The 22982-nt window shown below is 37.7% G+C and overlaps 1 protein-coding gene across 1 annotated transcript in view; it reads right to left on the minus strand.

The window, feature by feature from the left end:
• Window positions 1–22982, minus strand: part of zswim7 (zinc finger, SWIM-type containing 7) — a 77302-nt gene that overhangs the window by 46561 nt on the left and 7759 nt on the right. The gene's annotated exons all lie outside the window — the stretch shown is intronic.

Here is a 22982-nt window from a genome sequence, read left to right on the forward strand (position 1 = left end):
TATTATACACCACACACACAATATCGTGCACAAACCACTAACCCAGTCCTTTTCTCTACTCTTCAGCCGCCTCCACTCCTCCTCATAAGTTCCATCCTCTTCCACCTGACTCCTTGAGTGATGGCTGCAGGCTCCTCTTATAGCCCACCAGGCTGCATCACAGCCCAAACGGGCTCGTTAAGTCGTTCCGTTCCCCCCTGGCAGTGGCCACGACGCCTTTCCATGATTGTGGCCCCAATACCTCCCAGCGGACTGCGCTCTTGTGCCCAGGGAAAAATAGTGCCCCTGTTCCGGTCTGTCCTTCTTCCAGGCGTCCCAGTGGGGCAAGATCACTGGTCGTCTGCCACAAAGTGTTGTACTGGACTATTTAGTGCTGAAATTACCATACATCCAAACTCATACCTATGGTCATGATATCTAGGTAGTGACAGAAACCATGAGGCTATAAATATAAAACCCAAAAAGGATATTCTCACACAGAGATATTGGTCATACTGCTGAGAAGCTCAACAATATGAGTGGAAATGACAGTGACACAGTGCTGCTTCTTCAAACTGACAGGATCCAGCAGACATGGTTTAGTCATGTAGTGGGGATGCTGACCTTGAAGTCTAACACTTGAGTGTTATTGAACACAACAAACTTAAAAGAACTAAGAAAATTTAGACACCACCTGATGGAATGTAATTCTCAGTTAGCCTCAGAGTACTAGCATCACCATCAGCAAAACAACAGTATGAAGAATGAGAGAGCAAATTCAGTAAGTATTACATACGTGGAAAGTTGTTAAATCTATGATTGTATATGGAGGGGGCACACAAAAGAAGCAGCCCACTTTTCACATCTTCCTATTAAGTCTATGTGCATTTTTATTTGACCTTACAATTTTCTATCTTCCAAACTACAACTTGTCTTAAAAATAGCATAAGCATAACACTTTCCTGCTTCGATTAGCAGTGCTAACTCAGAGCTTCAGAAGCTGTGTAGTTTATACATTCTCTTAATATTTTTCCAGTAAATTTGTCCCCTGGTACTATGATACTTTGCATATCTTAAAAAAATAGAAAGCTAAGCTGATTGGCAACTGTAAAGCAGACCCAGATGCACAATAATAATTCTTTACATCTATATTGCACTTTTCTCACTACTCAAAGCCCTCTCAATGACTATTGGGTTGTGTGTATATGTGCCATGTGAAGATGCTTGCGTCTCATTCTGCCAGGAAGGGCTTCAGTTCTCCACCTCCACAAAATATGACCGAGTAGGTCTAATAAAGAAATGAAAAATGATCACCCTATTCAAGCTAAAAAAATATACAAAATCTTTTCTGTATTTCACAATTCCAAAAAGAAGTAAATAAAGAGTTATTACTCTCAATTAAAAAACAAACTACCACATTTACAGAAACATTGGGGTTTAATTCAACCTTTAAATCTTTGATTAAACAGAAGAATACTTTTTTAAAGAGGGAAAAAATATTTTAGTCCTAAAGGGTAAACCTAGTTTCAGGATTCAGAGATTCATTCGGGATTAGGAATGAACCAGACTAGAAGAGACACTGGATCCTCTTTAAATATAAATATCCAGGATCAAATAAAAAGTATCTTATGTTTTTACTAGCACACTACAGTGTACACATACCCAAACTCGCTATAATACTATCTCGTCACATTAGGAAGACTTCTTTAATGAATGCATGCACAGTGGACAAAAAAGCATAATGTACTTTATAAATTTACCAAAAGTAACAGCTTGTTTGTTTTAAATTAAGAACAAAATAATGCCCTGGTAACATATGTGATTCTGGACCCAAAACCTGCAAGTTTGGCTCTACAGTGTCTAGGCATAGGCACTAGACACAAATTGACAAGTAACTTTTTTTTTGGTAAATACACCCAAAATCCACTTCACTTCCAAACAAGAATTGTAACTAGTCTATGCAGGCAGACAGGTACAGTATTACTATAGATGTTTGTAAAACTGTAAACATATTTGAAATTCTTAATATGCCTCTTTAACTTATTTAAGTTATATTTAGATAAATATATTTTAAGAAATTTTAAGAAAATATTACAATTTTTTTCACTATAGAAGTTGAACTTCTACAACAGCGTCTTGCCAAAAAGTGTGCAGATTAATAAGGGGGTCAAGTCTACTGTGAGTCTTTATATTTCTTTAGCCAATAAACTCTCTAAAACACTAAATATCTGCATATTATCTGGTCTAGTGTTTTACTAACTTTCCATGGTAGTTACACTAAGAACACTCATGCCCATTTATTATAATTGAGTTACAGCAAAATATTTCTCTTTTAAAGTTTGCAATTGAGTTGCTTTTTTGCTTACTGTGCAGTCCATTACTTTCTAATTGTCAAAGTACTATATGGAAGTATACAAACACATCTTATTATTAATTTATTTTAATCATCAACTGCCTATACCTTACTATTATATTGATCAACAGCTGTCTACTCACAAACAGTTATGTTTTCAGCATTTATTGTAAGCATGATAAATTACTCAAAACACTAATAGAAAAAAAAATAATAATATTAAAAACACTGCCAGTGATTGAACAAATGATTCTCCTTTCTATTAGTGGAAAGTTAATGCCAATACTTTGAAACAATTGGCTACCACTGAACCCATACCTGCAGGCTCAATTTTGAAAAGACTACTATGCACTGCTATATCCTTAAGTGATCTAATCTATGCGCCAACATTTCCAAATTACAAAGGTAAACAAATGAGTAATCTAGTGTTTCAGCATGGAGATGCACTGATATTAGAGAGGCAATATCTCAAGGTCTAGATTGTAATTCTATTAGAATCTTTATAAACCAACTTAATGTTCCTTTTTGGTACACAATATTTAAGGGTCACAATATTTAAGAAAGCAGCATGGAAAACGCATTTCCTCATGCATTTTTCCTCTTGATACACAAGTCAAGGCAACTCACTGAAACATTTTTACACATTTTCTCCTACAAGTATTAACTACTGAGACTACTCAATGAAATACTAAAAATGATACTGGGATTATAGCAGCACTATACTAATGGACTATTAATCCACAATAATACATTTCAAGATAAACTGAGACGGTGAAGAAGAATATTCTCACAATTAGATTTTTAGACAATTAAATTGACTTCAGATCATGATAGGGTACATTCATTATTAATTGGTGCGAGACAACGACTAATTCAGTTCAAAACTGTACACGATGCAACAGCCAAAAACATACCCAACATTATAAAAGGCACATTTAAAAGTCATGTCCTCCACGGACACGTTTTGGCAATGTCCTTTGTTTAAACCATATCAGACAGACCTTTGATCACCATAAATGCTCAGCTTTTACTAGCTCTACTTGAATACCATTGCTTAGTGAACATTCTATCATGGCAGGGTATACTACTCCTTACTCATTGGCATCTCAATGTACTCAACTGGAAAAGCCCTAAATGGAAGAACACTATGTGCTGTGACCTAGAATACAACAGAAAAATTAAGTCTAGAGCTACTTAGAAATTGTGGAAGATAAAAATTAATCGTCATGGAACAATTAAAATAATGTCATTACAGTATATGGTGGGACTTTTCTCAGTACCATCTGTAGCTACTGTAGTACTCTTTAAAGTAAAAACAGTTGCTCAATTACTGTAGATCTTCTAGACATTTTAGCATTTCTGAATGACTACTACTTATTATAGTCTCTCCTTTGTTGCAGAAGGTGGTTTTGAATATGATAAATGGATGTAGCACTGAGTGTATAACTATGTATGCGTTATTAAATATAGTATGTTTATTATACAGATATTTTGAAATCAAGGCCAGTACTTGGGTGGGAGACCATCTAGGACAAGCTTGGGTGGCTGCTGGAAGAGGTGTTGGTGAGACCAGAAAGGGATGCCTACCCTGTGGTCTGTATGTGGATCCCAATGCAGTGACAGGCACACTGCTGTAAATATGGCACCATCTTTTGGCTGAGACAAAAAACCGAGGTCCTGACTCTCTCTGGTCATTAAAGATCCCTGGGCATCTTGTGTAAAGAGTACAGTTTACCCTGATGTCCTGGCTAAACTGCCCACAATGGCCTAGTCATTCTGGCCTCCTAATCATCCCATCACTAACTGACTCTCAATCATCACTTCACCACCTAATATCTAGGGTGTGGCGAGTATCCTGGCGCAATAATGGTTGCCCTTGCATCAACCAGGTGGGTGCTACACACTGGTTGAAGTGGTGCCCCTCTGTCGAAATGCTTTGAGTAACAAGGAAAGCACTATATAAATGTAATTATTATTATTATAATTAGTATTATTATTAATTACAGGACAAATAATTGGATTCAAAATAGAAAGTGTTTATTTTTGTGCAAAACTAGGGAGTATTGGATGTTTTTTGCAATTTTATTTAATATTTGAACTGGTCTCCTAAACCTGAATGTAGGTGACAAAGAAAGGGTTCTATGTATTAATTTCCAAAAGCAAATTTCAAAATCAGGCTGCAGTACTGGAATGTGAAAATACAGGGAAGGAATGTGTGACTGCAGGTGGGCAAAATAAGTGAGAGAGACAAACTGCCCTGTAGCAATACTGGTGTGCAGTTTAAAGTAATTTGTGTAATAAGTTGTGAGAAGTTACTAAGAGTTTAACATATAGTAATTAGCTTAGGCCAAAACAGAATGTGAGAGAAAACGCTTGATAATGTCACAGGTATAGAGGTGTTCATGAGGTCCTAATGAAAAAGACAGGTGGTCTTTCAGAGGAAATATGGAAAAAGAGAACACAGCAAATCGTAATGATGGTGCTTCAGTAAATCTGACTCTGAGGACATTAAATTTGGTTGCTAATAAAATAAAGGGCAAAGAATCAATCTTATATGGAGAGGAATTTAACTTAAAATACTGCACAGAGCATTAGCTTTAGAATGTTGAGAAAAAATGCAGATTTAAAAATTGAGGCAAACTTCGCTTTTTTGGAAAACATTGTGGCAAGACAAATTAATAATATAGCTGCCAATCAAAACACACAACTGTTGGAAAGTATTATCAAAACACCACTGTAGACAATTCAGGTTGATGAATCAACACAAATAAATGGCAAGCTAATTCTGAAATTGTTATGTGTAATGTGTACCTTTAAAGTACTTTCTTAATGTGGATATGCAGTATGCACTATCACTAAAACATATATAAAGCTAAGATGAAATGAGGTAGCTATTAAAACAAATAAAACTGGCCTTAATGAGGCTGCTGTTAAAGGAGGGCTAATTTAAATGGTCACATAAAATAAAGTGCACCTGAATGAGAGTTTATAAACCATATTGTTTACATTTACATCTTGGGAGATGCTTATATCTGAAGCAACTTACAAAAGAGGTAAACATAATCGAGTAAGATTAGGTTAGGGCCTGTTTGTTCAGCAAGTGTAATAGGACAGGTAACAAAAGTTAACTGCCACAAGTAAAAAGATGTGATAACTAATCACATATAACTTTACAATCATAAATTATAATTAATAAAGCAATTAAGGTTACAGAACAGGTTAACCAACGATATAAAGGATCACAGAGAAAATGATTTTTCTATCAATTAGACAGATATTCACAGAACAGATAAGTCTTCATTTCTTGTTAAATACATTGCGAGCGTAGGAAATACAAATGGAAGTAGGTAGCCTGCTCCACCAAGTAGGAACTACACAGGAAGAGAGTCTGGATTGAGACTTGATACCACACAGAGGTGGCATCACTAAATACTGTTCACTGGCAGACCTGAATGGGCGAGAACAAGCATAGCACCTCACCAGTGTCTCTATATACTCAGGTGCTGACCCACTGACTATTTTGTAGGCAAGTCAGCGATTTGAACACTGTATATCACAAATTGCTTGACATCATCCCATCGTTTACAAGTACATTCTGCCGGCCCGTTTATGTCGGATAAGTGAAAATGTCGGATAATGGGAGGTGTTAACAAAAGGCCTATTAAATGTCAAACTATGTTATAATTTTACCCATAACCTAATAATCATGTTTTACAACAAATTGTCTGAAGTTAAATACAGTATGTACTGAAAAAGTTCGGTCCTGTGATGATTTAAAGAAATTTTTGACCGTAGTCTGCTTTCCTGACGGATAATGTTTCTTCGCTGCCAAGTCTCGCCAACTTTGCAGCATCATTATATCCATTCCTGTAGCTTCTTCTTGTTGCTCAATGTATTTAATTGCAGTTTCTAGAGCCTTAACACCCTGGCGTTATGTGAAATTCTAAGAGGCTGAACAGTTGGTGCTTGATCTTGATCTTCAATTTCGTTGACATCGTAATTGACAACAGCACCAATTTCTTCATCAGTTATTTCATACTGATCATCATCCTTCATCCAACTTTTGATTTCTTGCAAAGATGCATCCTCACATCCAGGAATACATTGCACTAACGGTAGAATGGTTTCTTCGGTTTCATCTGTGCTTTCCATTTAAATACTTTCATCATGGCCTAGCAGCTTCTTCCATAATCTGACAATTGTTGGAACCCTTATATTAGCCCATGCCCTTGCAACCCAATAAGCAACAACCTTTACATTGATGCATTTCAATTTTTCAATCATGTCTTGTCCTTCTTTAATTTCTTCTATCACTGTGGACAGAAACTTCCTGCGATAGTTCCTTTTTATCGTTTCCAAAACGACCTGATCCATGGGTTGGCATATTGCGGTTACCCTGGGGGGCAGAAACATTGCCTTAATGTCACCATCTTAAAGCTCCTCTGCATCAGGGTGTGTTAGAGCATTATCTAGCAACAAAACTACTTTTCTGGATAAATTATTTTCTTTCAAAAACTTCACTGTTGAAGGAATGAATTCCTTATAAAACCAGTCTTTGCAAATTTCACTGCTCATCCATGCGCTTTTCTGACTGTAGTATTTTATAGGGAGAGCGTTTTTTAAAACTGTTTTAAAAGCTCTAGGATTTTTGGACTTTCCAATTATTGCAAGGTTCATTTTCAGGTTTGCTGTAGCATTGCTGCATGCTACAATTGTCAGCCTTTCCTTGCTACGCTTGTAGCCAGGGGCTGCTGCTTCAGTTCTGGCTGCAAGACTCTTACTAGGTAACATTTTGTAATTAAGGCCTGACTCATCAAGGTTAAATATCTGATCACCCGTTAGGCTTTCAGTTTCAATAAATTCCTGAAATATTTTCTTGAATGCTTCCATTTCTTCAAAATTCGATGATAGTTTTTCACCACAAACACATAACTGACAGATACCGATGCGTTTCTTCCATCGGTCGAGCCAACCGACACTTGCTGTGAAACCTGGGTCCCCTTCATTGAATTCATGACAAAAATGCAATGCCTTTTGCTATAAAATAGGCACGCCTTTGTCCCTGAACTGTGTAAACCAAACATACAAATCTTCACTAACTTTTTCATAGTCACATTTTTTCATAGTTTTTTTTAATGCACCCTCCATAACTCTTGATGCACACCATTTTTCTATTTCTATTCATTTCTTCTTTCAGTCTCCTGCGTTACCCATCCAATGCCAAAGTCGTCAGGTACCTTCTGCATTGTCTCTCCCTTGTCCAGTCTCTTAATTGCCTCAAATTTTTGTTCCTTTGATACAAATTTTTTTCTTTTCATCGCCATACTACTGTACTTGCGGAGATTTCAACTTTTAAACACAACAATGTTTGTTAAATTAACACACACAGACACATATGCATGAAACAGACGATAAACCGATCCGCATACAATGATAAACTGCACTGCACTGAGTAGTGAGTTGTGACAGTGAGTGAGTGAGGATGGGGCGAATGACAAAAACATAAGTCATAGTGTAGACAGGCACACCACTGTATAGTCGGGGTGACTAATTAGCTGCAGTAGAGTTGGGAGCAACAAAAAATTGACTACGCTCACGTTCGCAACTTGCAGTTCTTGTTGCCGATTGATGCGTTTTTTTGGTGGGTTTTTTTTGCGGTGGGACGTCAGATAATACGGAATGTTGGATAAACAAAGGTCGGATAAGCGAGACTCTACTGTATATTCAATCATGTAACAAAAATTATCAACTATGTTAGAGCATGATGTCAAGGCTAAACTCACAGTTGTGAAAATATGGCTGCAGACCACAATGGGTTACTATTGCACTCCAAAGATTGATTGCTATTGGACTCAACCATATGAATTACATGAACCATTGCAAAAACCTGCACTTATTTTTTAATATAACTCACCGTTATAAAATTATTTAATAAGCAAAAACGTGGTAACTGGCTAGCTGAAGTAAAAAAAAAAATGTTTACAAATTTTGTTTTATAAACCTTCAGTGTAATCAGAATCGAGGAATTTACATTAAAAAACACAAAGTTCAATGGGAAAAAAAGAGACAATGATAGTTTCATCTACATATTCCCTTCTACTACAACAATTAATAGGAATCACAACACATTTTACATATTTATGCATTACAGCATTTTAATTATAAGATAGTCAGTTTTGTATAAGATGTGTGAGTAGGAGGCATTTTCAGTGCTTTTGCAATTAATGTAATACCACTCCAACATGCAAGCTGGTGTCGTCTCTTATGTCCTCAGATCCAAGGATCATCAATAGGAGAATCTCTGACATCACTTCTGCTTTCAACCACCTCTCCTGCCAGGGACCTATGAAGGAACCTGCCTTGCCAGAAGTATTCAGTCTGAAAAAGACATCAATCTTCAACTGCATTTCAACCTGCCATTAAATAATGCTTGTCTTCTCTTTTACAATTGCTATACACATAACTAGGGGGCTTCGCTCGCCAACACATGATATCGGATATGGTATCCGATATGGTGTTCCACAAGGCTCTATCCTGGGTCCGCTGCTTTTCTCAATCTACATGCTTCCGTTAGGTCAGATTATCTCAGGTTACAACGTGAGCTACCACAGCTATGCTGATGACACACAGCTGTACTTATCAATAGCACCTGATGACTCCGACTCTTTCGATACACTAACACAATGTCTTACTGGTATTTCTGAATGGATGAATAGTAATTTTCTCAAACTAAATAAAGAGAAAACTGAAATCTTAGTAATTGTCAATAATGGATTCAATGAGGTTATCAGAAATAAACTTGATGCACTATGATTGAAAGTTAAGACGGAAGTAAAAAACTTAGGGGTAACCGCTGACTGTAATCTGAATTTTAAATCGCATATTCATCAGACCACTAGGACAGCATTTTTTCACTTAAGAAACATAGCAAAAGTTAGACCTCTTATATCATTGAAAGATGCTGAGAAATTAATTCACGCTTTTGTTTTCAGTAGACTAGATTACTGTAACGCACTCCTCTCAGGACTACCCAAAAAAGACATAAATCACATGCAACGAGTGCAGAATGCAGCTGCTAGAATCCTAACTGGGAAAAGAAAATCCGAACACATTTCTCCAGTTTTGATGTCACTACACTGGTTGCCTGTGTCATTCAGGATTGACTTTAAAATACTGCTTATGGTTTATAAAGCCTTAAATAATCTCGCTCCATCTTATATATCGGAATGCCTGACACATTATATTCCAAATCGTAACCTTAGATCTTCAAATGAGTGTATCCTGATAATTCCAAAAGCTAAACTTAAAAGAAGTGGTGAGGCGGCCTTCTGCTGTTATGCACCTAAAATCTGGAATAGCTTGCCAATAGGAATTCGCCAGGCAAATACAGTAGAGCACTTTAAAACACTGCTGAAAACACATTACTTTAACATGGCCTTCTCATAACTTCACTTTAACTTAATACTGATACTCTGTATGTTCAATTCATCACAATAACTATTCATAGTGGCTCTAAAATCCGTACTGACCCTAACTCTCTCTTCTGTTTCTTTTTCCGGTTTCTTTGTGGCCTGCGCCACCACCACCTACTCAAAGCATCATGATGCACCAACATTGATGGACTGAAAGCCAGAAGTCTACGTGACCATCATCATCAGGTCCTTCCATGAAAACCCTAAATACAAAGAGGACTGTTTGACTTATGTTAGGTAGATTGCCCAGAGGGGACTGGGCGGTCTCATGGTCTGGAACCCCTACAGATTTTATTTTTTTTCTCCAGCTTTTGGATTTTTTTTTTTTGTTTTTTCTGTCCACCCTGGCCATCGGACCTTACTTATTCTATGTTAATTAATGTTGATTTATGTTTATTTTTTATTGTGTCTTCTATTTTTCTATTCATTTTGTAAAGCACTTTGAGCTACATTTTACACTTGTAAGATTTTTTTTTTCTTTGAATTGTTGCTATTTCTTTAGAAAAAATAATATTTGGAATATTTCATGTCCCAATATGCTAAATCTTTTAAATGAGGTCTGTGAGACTTGTGTTTAATGACTTTGTACCATAATTTAGGATAGGTTTCTCTGTTTGGAATTTCGGCACAAACAAAACTATTCACATCATCAGCAGTTAATAATTTTTTTTTGCAAAGTAACCAATAAATGCATGTGACTTAAACCCCATTTTTGAAATTCTCTGACTTAAACTAATTTCCTTTTGTTTGCGTCAATGCGATCTGTACTATTTTTTTTTTTTATACTGTAGCAACTGACGTAATAAAGTATCACGAAAGTTCTACTTTAACAATCGCCGACTGCGTAACCCCAAACACAACTTTCTAGCTCCCTCTCCAACCCCTTCTCCCACAGGTCTCACCTCCCCCTTACCTCATCAATCAGCACCCAGCTATCAGTCTTCTGTGCTGTACTCTGTCCTCCCTCGATCGGACCTAACAGTAACTTAAAACAAAAAAGGCTTCATCTTGGCTGGGACACTACAATACTTTCGAATTTTACACTTTCATATTCTGTACCTTTCTCTGCATATGTATCGCACCTTGGGTCTCTTTTCTCCGCGCTGCTCTTCTTTGCTGAGAGCACAGGATCTGTGTGTGCCACATGACTTTACATGACTGAATGTTTTGCTGGCTGTCCATGCTCTTATTTGATAAGAAGGGTATGTCTTGCAAGAATCTTATGTTCCATGTCCCTGCGAGACTGCCTTGGGACAATCTCTTCGCACCAAGTCTCATGTTTACAGTCCCCGCGAGATGCTCCGTGGCCGGTCTTTTTTGTCTCGCGGGTCTTTTAAATGTCTTCCAAGAACTTCCTAGAAGATCACGTATCGTTGCCTTGCTTTCCATTCCAGTATTTTTTTTTTTTATATATAGAGAGAAATGGTCTCAACATACACTTTACTATTTGTTTCTTACTAAGAGATGTCAGCCTTAAATAAAAATACCATCTGCAGTGAAAAAAGCATCCAGATCAATTTTAGTTTACTTTTTTAAATGCTTAAGAAAAAAACGCCCAGTGATTAAAAGGTCCCAAAAGAAAAAATGTGTGCGCATGAATGAAAAGCAAAATAAAGGGGGCCATATTAACACCAAATTTTAGGCTAGCATAAGGCCCAAGGGGGTAATATTTCATCAGAACACATACAAGAAAGAAAACACAAAGAATATGTGTATTTCCAGCTCTCTGAATTAAGGGTACTCTACATATGGTTTTGATGACAAAAAGGCTGTGCAAGAAGACATTAAGTGTGTTACGTCTAGCTATTTTCAAAATGTTTTAGAGACGAAGATAGAAAATACAAATCTCATTTTGTTTAGTACAGTACAACTTCCCACCAATCAAAATATAAAATCTGGCTCGAAGATGAGCTGGAAGTGTATTCTACAACTATAACACTTAACCCTTTTTCAATTACTGTACTCACTACTTGTGATCACCACGGCAATAAAAAAATAATAATATAATAAAATAATTTTGTTTAGTACTGTAATTTTTCTCCAGAGTAGGAAAAAAAGTAGTTAATAGATTTGCTCTTTCCTTTTCTTAAATTCAGATTCTGCATTCTGCTGCTCCCTGGTGGAATGTCATAAAAACTTCCATAGAAATTTAATCTATAAAAATGTAGCCTATTTGTATAGTTTTCTGGATGCTAATTGTTTATTTTCAAAGTATACTTTTCTTGCTACAGATTCAGCTGACTCCTAGACTGAAATACCCTAAAATCTCCTAACTCCATTACTGAGAAACAACCAGGACAAAACTGCTTTGCTCAGCTAATGTTGAACTGGTGTAGTATTGGGATGTATAGCTTGTCATCAAATAAACACTAAGAAAGATAACATGAGTATTGTCAATTCTGTATACAGAACTATAAAAGGGCACAAAATAAACAAAAATTGTTATTTTTTTAAAGATCCTAATGTCTTTCAGTTTTTTATTTTTAAAAAATGTGCGAAAAAATCTAAAATCCTGTTTTGACTTTGTCGTTCTGATTGATGCCTGATGAGGGGAAAAATGAATTGAAATGCTTTTTAAAAAATGTGAAAAAAGTGAAGGGGTTTGAATACTTTCTGAATGCACAATAAACTAAATTCATGGGACCATAAAAATTATTTCATTTTAAAGGAAATTTTGTTATAATGAATATGGGGAAAGTAAATATAGTATTGTGACTGAGGTTGCCACCTATAACAGCAGCAGTGCAAGGACAGGTCTGTAGCTTCGCTGCTATGTCTGGTAAACAGTACAAAAAAAAAAAAAAAAAGAGCAAAGCAATTGGTTGTTCTCTGCAGGATCGAGCTTACCATGTAAAATGCTTGTTGCACGATGTTTAGAACATTTAACACCAGGTTTTGACTTGCTCTTCCTAGAACTCTCCTGGGCCTCTTGTAAAAATGGTCCGTATGCACAAAAATGTTGTGTAAGCCAATTTCCTTGCTCACTTTGAGATGTATAAAACTTAAACTTGGCATAAAGCCACACACATTTCATGGCAGCCTCACACAATGCGTACACAGGTTTCTGCTCGGTTTTGCAAACGGGCGGCTCTCTGTGTCAAAGCAGTGCTACTGTTTTTGTGTGGTTTCCCTTTTTAGATTTAAACCCATGATGCAGGCTTCATCAAAAACACCAAAATTAACAGAATTTTCTTTACAAATTTAAGGCACTTGATTGTAATCAATCTGTAACAATTTAATGGTGCACAAAATAGCCAAACAGTTCCAACTACCATAGCTGCTTTAGAGTTGTTGGAAGACACTGGAAATGGAAGAATTAGAGGAAAGCAGATATTTACAGATATGATGACTGGCTTCTAAGTTGATTGAGATTTCCAAGAGCTATCCTCTTGGAGCTGTGTGCTATTAGAATACTAGGATATATACTTGATAGCATGTATATGAAATGCATCGAAGTATGTATATTACATTTTAACTGTTAACTTCATCTAAATAATGTATCCTGTAAAATATTTAATATTTGGGAACATGGTGGTGCAGCAATAGAGCTGAGCTGGCACCTCGGTCCAGGAAATGTTCCTGCTTAGATGCTTACTGGGACTGGCGCTACCCTGGATGGATGGATGACATAATTAAACATGTATAATGAAGATTTTTCAATGTTCCTTAAAAGTTTTGAAGAACCATTATTCTAAACTTACAGCTGGTTTAACATTTCTTACAGACGCGTATTGTGTGGCGATTGGTTACATGGAGAAAGAAAATGGAAAGACAGGAATTGGGGGTTCGTACATTTGACAGACAATAGTACTGCTACAATAAATTATTCTATCCAGGGTTGCACCCGTCCCAGCAAGCATCTTGTATGAGGCAGGAACAATCCCTGGACAGGGCACCAGCTCATCCCTACCGCTGCACCACCATACCCCAACGTGTTTAATACATGTGTTAATGTATTTCATCATGTAAATGATATCAAGTACAGGGGGTCCTCGGGTTACGACACAGTTCCGTTCCTACAACAGTGATGTAACCCGAATTCGAAACACACCCTAGCCTAAATCACTTACCTATCCAAAAAAATTGCAAAAATCATAATCTAGAACATAAAAACACAACTAAGCCACAGAAAAAGGACATAAATATACTGTACACTGTACTGTAGTAACAGAAAAAATGACAAAAAATGAGTGTTAAAAATTCCTTACCTTTATTCCTTCTGATCTCTTTACAGTGTCTAATTTCACTTCCATCATGATGGCTTTTCTCTTCTTCGAAGCACTACCATCTGAAGACTCTGACTTTTGTTTAGGAGCCATGATAAGGGACACAAAGTCGCCAAACAAAGCCACACAAACGGAACACTTCCTCCGCACGCAACGAAACTACTTCGCCAACTCCCTCACTCAAACACTGCGCTACTGCGTATTCTTCCAAAGCGCGCAAACAAACTAGTTTGCCCACATAGTATGTAAGTACAACACTAACGGCATAAGCTGAAACACTCATGTCTCAATTTTTTTTTTTATGTTTTTATGGGAGTGAGCATTGTAAACTCAAAACTTTGTATGTCGAATCGTTGTAACCCGAGGACTCCCTGTATACATCTTACTATTTTAAAATGTACAGAGAGATGTAATATCATGAATGTAATGTATTCTGTGTGGCGATCGCTGCCTGTGAGCTCTAGTCGGTGTAAGAGAAAGCCCATTTAAGAAGCATGTAGCGACTGGGTCAGTAAACACATAGAATATGCGGCATTTAACATGCTACTTTAGTTATGATGGGATTTGAGAAACACTAGTAAATTAAACATTCTTCGATTTGAAGATGAAGTTTACAATGTTTTACTTTAATGACAAAATAAACTATGGGATTAAAGTGGAAATTTCTAGATTAAAGTTGACATTTCAACTTTTATCTCAACATAGACCTTTTATTCAGACAGTGGGCTACGACTCGCCTTTACACTTTGACTTGGATTTTTGATCACTTCTTTTTTTATTTCTGGCAGTGTGACATTCTGAACTTGAACTTTTGGTAACTTGATGTGAGTCTATAACATCCTTATAAATTTATGGTACTTGAAAAAGATGTTATTTTTTCTCACACATGGACATTCACATCAACATATTCTTTGAACGATTTTTTTTTCAGTTTTATTCTTGGATTCTTGAATAAAAGAATCGCTCAAATGACATGTTAATGTGAATATCCATGAGCAAGGAAAAGTGTTATCCACCACAGACACTGTGGTGTCTGTTTGGTCAACAAAAAACCAAGAAGAAATGACTGAGCTGCCTTTATGTGTCTGCTTTTATTCCCTCAGTGCTAACTTTTACAAGTATCATAAATTTACACAGGATGTTACAGACTCACATCAAATGTATGTTTTTTTTTATATTTTAATAACATTAATAGCAGCTCGCTACTCAAAGGGCAAAATGCAAAGACGACGCAAGATTCAAACTTCTTTCTCAAGGTAACTAAGCGGTAGTTTATCCTCTGCGCTATCTGTGAATGAGCAGCGTTACAACTGGTTGAAAATGAAATGCGCAAACACACACTTATGTGAACATATTTTACTTTGTATCAACTGATCGTTGGGCTTCAGCTTCATTTGAGCAATTTTTTTCTTCGGTTATATTCTTGGATAAAAACGTAATTGTTTTGTTACACCTTTTGTGAAAATGTGCATTGGATATTTGGGCTTCAGTCTTCACACATCTTACACTTCACGTTAAAATTATATTGTTATTATTATAACATATGAAACCATTTTCTGTTTTAGCTGTGTGTTAAGCATTTCTTGCCTCACATTTCCTCTGTCATTCTATATTTACACAGATCTTTGTAGACACAGAATACTCATGAAATGTAGGTATCTATCTATCTATCTATCTATTTCAAATCATGGTATTTCATTACCTATTTAATTCCTTTTAAATCACAAGATAAACACTTTAACACAGACGTCAGCTGTGGGGATTGCAGCAGGGCAAGCCTTCATCTGGTTGAATGGGGTGGGGGAGGGGGGCATTGCAGGTTGTGTTCTGCTAAACCACACATTTGTAAAACAAAAGCTACGAGCTTCTTAGTGTATGTCAGGAAAATTTAAGGAGGTCAGGGACAACAAAAAAAAAATACAGTAATAAGATTCAGGGATTCTAGTGTTATAGAATGGATTTCCTATTGCCACTTGCCCTCTCAAATCTGTAGCACTCTTCACAGTAGAAACTAAGAGTTGCTTTTTTCGACCACTGTTAAGGTGTGCTTGAAACTGTTGTGCTGTGAGGCGCCCATCACATAAAGCTGGTGACCCTCAGGTTGTGACTTTGAGTCTGCCAGATCTCTTCCTATCAGAGTTTCTTCCAGTTTCCAATTGCCATTGGAATGTTCAGTAGTATACTGTATTCACTCACACTTTGATTTTTTTTGCAATTTCTCTACATGAAAGGCCTACACTTCTAAGGGTAATAATGCTCCCTCTCGCTTTATTTGTTAATTGCTGTTGTCTTGCCATTATCACTGGAACTTACAACTTTTGACAGTGTAAAACTGTCCAAGTAGTACTTCAGAGGGTATAGTAACACAGTCCATTCCAACTCTGCTTTAAGACAGACAGAGGGTTTTCTTAAGTAATCAACAGAAGTCGGGATACCTGTTCAAATTGCTTGCTTCAACTTGCAAGGCTTAATTTATTTTAATTGCTGCATACCATCTGTAGCTTGTAACCTATTAGTTGTTCCCTGAAGAAGGCCCATTTTATAATATTCTGAAATTTCTTTTTTTTTAGTTTTTGCTAATCTAAAATTCAAATTTAAACCTCTGGCAGTTTGCTGCTTACATTTTCACCATTTTAGTTTATTCATTGCATTTCAGCTGATTAAATTTGAAGTAAAACTGAAAAAACTGAGGTGTTCTAAAACCGTGTCTTTTGTTTATATTGTTTGTGTCAGCTGTAAGAATTTTGTTGTACATTTTTAAACAAATTATATTGCAGGCCTGTGCAATTTTTTCCAACTAAATAATTTAATCTGAGTTATTATTTTAAAACAATATTCAAATGTGAAAAATCATAATTTTTTTTCTCCAAATGGTACAGTTAAGCAGTCACGCAAACACCAAAGTTTAATTAGTTGGTCACATGTGTACTGTCATAACACACTGCAATGATCCAGAAAAAAATCTCATAAAGGCTGGGTAAATCAAGAGCCGAGTGTTGACAAGAGGTATGTAAATAGAGCTGCTCAAAACATCATGGATGGGGGGAAAGGTGCAGAGAAGCTGCATTAGCCTGCTCTTGATGTAAAGCTGCAACCGAGATGCCAAGGGGCAGGGCTGTGTGCAAGTAATGTCTGCAGAGCAGTAACTGAACGGAGCCTGTACGACAGCAACACGAAAAGCTCTCCCAGACTGCTGAGATTCTGAAACTGCAGACTGAAAGTAAAAAAAAAAAAACAAAAAACAAGTAAGGCATGGCTATAGCAGGCGGTTGGAGTGCTATCAGAGTGCACTTGAAGGAACAGTAGAGGGAAGCAAGCTGGTGGGTGTGCTCTGTGAGCTAAATATTTTGTTTTAACAAAACAAAATAGAATTTTTTCCAATGGTAAAGGTGTGTCTTAAGTACAGAGGGTGCTCGGGTTACAATGTCTCGACATACAATGTTTCGAGTTTACAACGCTCACTCCCATAAAAACTTTTAAAAAAATTGATACGTAAGTGTTTTGGCTTACGCCGTTAGTGTCATACTTACAGACTACGGGGGCGAACTAGTTCAGCTGCGCACAGAGGAAGTGTTCCGCTTATGTTGCTTTGTTTGTCGACTTTTTGGCCCTTATCATGGCTCCTAAATGAAAGTCAGACTCTTCAGGTGGTAGTGCTTCGAAGAAAAGGAAAGGAAAGGAAAGCCATCACGATGGAAATGAAATTAGACAATGTAAAGAGATCAGAAGGAATAAAGGTAAGGATTTTTTTTTTTGTCATTTTTTTCTGTTACTACAGTACAGTGTACAGTATAGTATATTTATGTCCTTTTCCTTTTTCTGTGGCTTAATTGTGTTTTTATGTTTTAGATTATGATTTTGCAAATGTGTTAGGATAGGGAAGTTACTTAGGCTAGGGTGTGTTTCGACTTGCACCAAAATTCGGGTTACATCACTGTTGTAGGAACGGAACTGTGTGGTAACCAGAGGACCCCCTGCATAGGGATGAGCAGTTAAGGCTACAAAAGAGAAAATTTTGTAAAGAAGACTGAAAAAATTTAATTGGCTGTAAGTGATGTGAAAGGAATGTGGAGACCACAGGGTAGAAGGGCAAATGTAAAAAACAAATACAGAAAAGACTACTCAGAAAGATTAAATAGCGTCTCCTAATTCTTTGCCATGGTTTTAATTTACAAAACAATCGTAAATTTGTTCTATGGTTTCCAGTGGAACTAAGCTGCATGTTGCCACCTCTCCCACAGAAGTAGACGTACAACTGCAAATGTCCTCGACAGTGTTCTCTGTATTTTTTCATGTCCAGCTAAAAAAGATACAGAGGAAAACGATTTTGTACTTAGTGAAGGATTTATTTTAACAATTATAATGTGACATTCACATGCACTAAAAAATGTCAGAAGGTACTCTCAAGGGGCCTCATGTATAATGCAGTGCATAGAATTCACACTAAACCATGGTGTATGAACACAGGTGGCAATGTACATATGCACAAAAAAAAACTAGTTCCATGCACTTCCCCTCTTCAAACGAATGTGAAATTTAGCACATGTGCCTACAGCCTCACCCCGACTCCTCCCAGAATTTCAAATATTTTAATATATAAATCAATATAAATATCACCTTCCACTCAGTGTTTGGTTCATAAAGTAAATGGAAAAAGCACATGGGAAAAAAAGAAGAATTTCAGTAAATGTGAAATGGAGGCAAGGACAAACACTCTATCTGTTAGCTTACGCAGTGGTATAAGAAACAAAATTGTGGTGGAGACACTTGAAAGTTCAAGTTCAGAAAGTCACACAGTGCCCGAAAGAAAGAAAGAAGTTTTTAGATATCACAGTCAACATGAAAAGGTGAGTCGCAGCCCACAGTGTGTTTATTCTGTTTCAGACAACATTACGAAAACTGACCCCCATGCAAAAGTCAGGCGGTGATGATGATGCTGCTGTGCCAAGTACACCTTCGGGCGCTGCCTAAACATACACCTCTGCCTTGGAAACCACTGAGAGGCCATCTGGCTATGCCGACAGACTGTTCTGGAGTCACAAAATGCAACAGTGGATGCTGTAAGAGATGTGGGCAACGAACTAAGGAATATAAGGGCTGTGCTACGTGATATTGACCACAAATTAAATGAATTGGTTAAAAACTAAATGCTGCCTCTGATTACCTGTTTTTATATTTGACTAATTACATTCAAACAAAGTTGTAATGCTATCCAATCTGGCTGATCATTTGGTGGGTCAGGTTCATCACAGCGCATCTGTTCAGGTACATACTTGCACACTGCGATGCACTTTCAGTGAATTATAGGGCAGCACCTTAACAGAGTGGAAATATTTACTATTTACATAAGCAAATTCATTCTCTGAAGGTGCATAGCGACAGCACCGAGCACCACAACGAACTGATTCTCTGTTCTTTACTTTGAGGCGACTCACTACAGCGCTGCTGTTTTTATAGGTTTTCCAGCTATATATGATATAATGTCAGCTCATTCTTTTGGTGATTCATCCCTGGCTGATGTAACGGTTGGCGTTGTTGTAATAGCAATGTGCATGCAGCTGTCTGCTCCGATTACATTTGGAAAACCAGACATTGCTGCGAATTGTGCTTTTATGTTTGCCAGTTCAACTACAGTGTAAGGAAATACTATTTATCTGAATGACAAGTGGATAACACCATCCTATACAGCTGGTATGGTGCAACTTGGTGATGTTTATAACATACTGGATTGGTCAGTAAGTTCATATTTAAAAGCTCCTGCAGCTAAAAACCCAAGACTGGACAGAACTTACAAAGGAGCAGGTACAGCAAAACTCCTCAAAGTCTGCCTTTGTAAAGCCAGCGCCAGTTCACCACAGAGCTCAAAGAGGATAGCTCTTGGAAATTGAAATAACTAGCTTTAGAAACCAGTCATCATCATCTATAAATATGTGCTCTCTTCTATTTCCATTTGCGATGTCTTGGAAAAGTTTAGCTATTCTATACACTATTATATTGTTACAGAATCACTACAATCAAGTGAATTAAATTTGTAAATGATATGCAATTAATTTCGGTGTATTTGATAAAACCCGCATCACAGACGTGAATCTAAAAAAGAAAATTAGAGCACAGAAACAGTAGCACTGCTTTGACGCTGAGTGCCACCAGTTTGCAAAACTAAGCAGAAATGTGCATACGTAAGGGGGGACCCAAAACCAAGCAGAAATGTGGGTACGCATTGTGTGAGGCTGCAGTGAAAATGTGCGTGGTGTGGTACCCGGATGGGGGTGGTACCCAGTCGGGACGGCCGAGAAGACCGGAGGAGGGCTTGTGCCTCCTCCAGACCTCGAGGGGGCGAGCGCCCTGGGGTCCACGCGTAAAGAGCTGGGAAGCTCGACCCTGTAGGAGCCTGTGGTCACCGCCAGGGGGACCCCAATACCTGAAGGACCCTGGACTTCAGGACTTCCGCTACACCAGGAAGTGCTGGGGGGGAGAGGAACAGGGACACTCGGAGTGCTTCTGGGGAGACAGCCGGCACTTCCGCCACACTGGGGCGTATGGGTGGGAGATTGCCGGGAACACACCTGGAGCACATCTGTGTGCTTATTTAAAGGGGCCGCCTCCCTTCAGAGTTGGACTTGAGTCAGGTGGAAGAAGGACAAGGTCTCTGGAGGAGAGAAGGAGGCGGTCTGAAGAGACGAGAGAGAAGGCATTGTTGTGTTGGCCTGGACTGTGGGGTATTGGGGCTTGTGAGCTGACTTCTGTAAAATGGAAACCCTCAATAAATGTGTGTGGGGTGAGTACAACGTGTCTGCCTGTCTGTGTCCCGGTCATATTCCACAGTGGCTTTACGCCAAGTTTAGTTCACAAAAGTCACAAAGTGATATCCACTTTTCTGTAAGGTTATAGTCACAGTGTCTGCTCTTCCCAAGGCCTTTCAAAGAATACCTGGGTGCTTCATTTGCATGTGACAGATACATTTAGTTTTTGTAACCCAATTTTGCAGTACATTCTTAGAACCAAATGGTAACTTATTTTGTGTAAGCACCTAACCTAAATGGAACACGAGTGCCTAACAAGGGACACTTTGTAATATTAGAACAATTTAGATTGATAATCTCAATGCTTATTTTTGAAGTAGGAAAAGAAAATGTTATTGTTTGCATCTTTTGGAGTTTTGCCTTACAAACACTGTGGTGGGCTAGCACTCTATCCAGGAGCCTGATTTATACAAAATTTATACACATACAAAAAGAGGTTCAAAACGTGCATAACTAACTTCCCACACAAACACTGGGATTCATAAAAGAAAAATTCCATATATGGTATGTACAGCAACTCTGACCTATGCGTAGGCAACATTTTGGAGAAACTGGGGAATGACAACACTCTTGATAAAATAGATAAATAAAAATAAATACGATGTACAGACTATAATTTAGTTCCTTTTTGAGAAAGCCACTGCACTAAAGATCTCGGTTGTGTTATTTTTTCTTTCGACTACCTGGCTAGCAGACAGGTCAAGAATTTCTGAGCCAGGCTTCATTCCTTTATGCTAGCTGAGCTATAAGCATTTAACCATCCAACGAAATGCTATGTCCAGATTCTGCATGGTGCGGGTGCACATACCTAAAGCGTAACATGTTTTTGCTAACATAAAAAGGCAATTTGCATCAGCTTCTGGTTCTTCTAACGTAACTGGGTCCATTTTAATGAAATCATATTTCAATAAGGGCACCTAGGGAGAATAAAGCTTCTTTTTTTGACTGTTAAAAAAAATCCACAAATGCCATTTCCACATCGAATTTAGAGACCGTAAATATGTCATAATTCCAGATCAAACGTGAGCGCAAGGAGAACATGGGAACAGGTTAAAGTGAAGTACAAGAAATACTCCTCAGAACCAGTGGCAGGATGCAGTGGTCACTTCATTTCAGGTAAAGGATGGTCACTGCATATATTTGTCCTCAATGTGTGCCATAGGTATGTTCCACATAGCCCTCTTTTTTTGTTGGCTGAGTTGCAGGGAATGTCATATCCCTAGAACCTGTGTCTGACCAACAATATATTGTCGAGGTTCAAATATTTGATGAAGACACTGTGTCTGATTAATCATCAAGAGGAGAGGTAAATTTTCCAAATAATGTTTGATCAAACTCCACTCTGATCAGTCCCATGTGCCCCAATCACATTTGGAAATCCTGGGTAATGAAAATGTTAGGCTGATTGTGAGATTCCTTATAGAACTGTGGGTGTTTTTGCCTGTGTACCTGCAATGGCATGAAAAACCTCTTTTATTGTCTGCACAAGCAGGTGTCCAGAAAACACTATGAAAACCCGAAGGGAATATTTCAGAGCCAAACAGACTTTACAAATTGCCTGGCAAACTGCACTTTTACATAGATTTTCTGCATCGCCTACAGTATATAAAAAAAGTGCCTCTTGCAAAAAACCTCAAAGCACTGCATACTGTCTGCGTGGTTGTGAGAGCCCGACTTCAACTAGTTTGACTTTGAATATAAGGTGCTAATAAATCTTTGAGGTACAATATTCCCCCAAGGCAAAAGCAGTATCTTTCGAAAAGAATTTCCTCCGGGAGCAATAAAGGATCTTGCCGATCATGCAAAACCCTCTTTATATGAAATTCTCTTCTTCTAATTTGCGCACCGATATTAATTGGTCGCTCATTCATGAACGGCGAAGCCATGACTGAATGAATTCCATGCACAGACACTGATCTTGTTTACACAGAACAAAATTTGGATGTGCTGCTATGACAACACATTCAGCAAGAGTTTTGAAAAAATGACAAATCCAGGATCATCCCAAATCGTCAACAATTACATCCGGCTAAATGAGTAATCCATGTATGAAAAATATCCCTCTGGACAAGTGTGAAATGAACTGCATAAGCAAGAAGTGATTATGTGGTACTTATGCATACTGTATGTCATTCTGGAACCCACACTT

The sequence above is a fragment of the Polypterus senegalus genome, chromosome 6, assembly GCF_016835505.1.
Source record: "Polypterus senegalus isolate Bchr_013 chromosome 6, ASM1683550v1, whole genome shotgun sequence".
Lineage (NCBI taxonomy): Eukaryota > Metazoa > Chordata > Cladistia > Polypteriformes > Polypteridae > Polypterus > Polypterus senegalus.